This window comes from Dipodomys ordii, unplaced genomic scaffold (assembly GCF_000151885.1).
Source record: "Dipodomys ordii isolate 6190 unplaced genomic scaffold, Dord_2.0 Scaffold128, whole genome shotgun sequence".
NCBI classification, from domain to species: Eukaryota; Metazoa; Chordata; class Mammalia; order Rodentia; family Heteromyidae; genus Dipodomys; species Dipodomys ordii.
The window spans coordinates 1,292,405-1,293,465 of record NW_012267344.1 but is presented as its reverse complement, the minus strand read 5'-3'; positions in this window follow the sequence as shown (position 1 = coordinate 1,293,465).

The window sequence follows — 1,061 nt, the reverse complement described above, 5'->3', positions numbered from 1 at the left end:
AGCCCCATAACAGACCAAAATAAAACTAAAACAAAACAAAACAAAAAAACCCAAACTCAAAGAACTCTTAATACAATAATAGACAAAGGTACTGCCTGTAAAAAATGTAGATCACTGACTGAGGAATGGACCTTAGAATTTCCCAGTAACCCTCAAGGTTTAATATGCTTACTACATTTTGGGTTCTGACCAGAATAATGCTATCCTCAGGCCAGCAATTAAAAGCTCAGCTGTGTCTCCTGTGAGAACTTCTTAGTTATTAAGCAGGAAACCTATACCTGCTTTTTCTCATTCACTTCAGCTTAGCTTCCTCTCACCTTATATATATTTTTTTCTCTTTTTGTACGTTGTGGGGCTTGAACTCTAGGCCTGAGTGCTGACCTTGAGCTCTTCAGCTCAAGGTGAGTGCTCTACCACTTGAGCCACAGCGCCACTTCTGGTTTTTTAGTGGTTTATTGGAGATACGAGTCTCTCGGACTTTCCTGCTTGAGCTGGCTTTGAACTGTGATTCTCAACTCTCAGCCTCCTGAGTAGCTAGGGTGGACAGGCATGAGCCACCATCCTTAGGCTTAATATTACCATCTTACAATGAGGGAAATTAGTAACACTCATGATTTGTAAAGGAATTATGGAAAATTGGAACTTAGAAAGTCTAATAGGCCATGGACCTTTAGATAAAAGGAACTCTGACTGAAAAAAAAATAACTCTAATAAACACTCCTACATACACAAAAAGAATATATGAAAAGTTAATGGTGTCTTATTTTCTAGATTACACTTCAATAATTATGACACGTACCTTCAATTGTTTATTGGTTAAATCCAGTTCAAAATTAATGGGAACCTCCACTCATTCCTCCACTAAAAACAACAAAAACCCAACACGTTAATGATATAAACCACCACTTTCCAAAATGATCAATTGGTATTTACTGTACCCTCAAAATCGGGCTCATGTTTTGTTATTTACTTATTTTTGCTGGTCCTGGGGCTTGAACTCAGAGCCTGAGCCCTGTTCTTGAGCTTCATTTGGCTCCTGGGCCACAGCTCCTTTTTTGAGG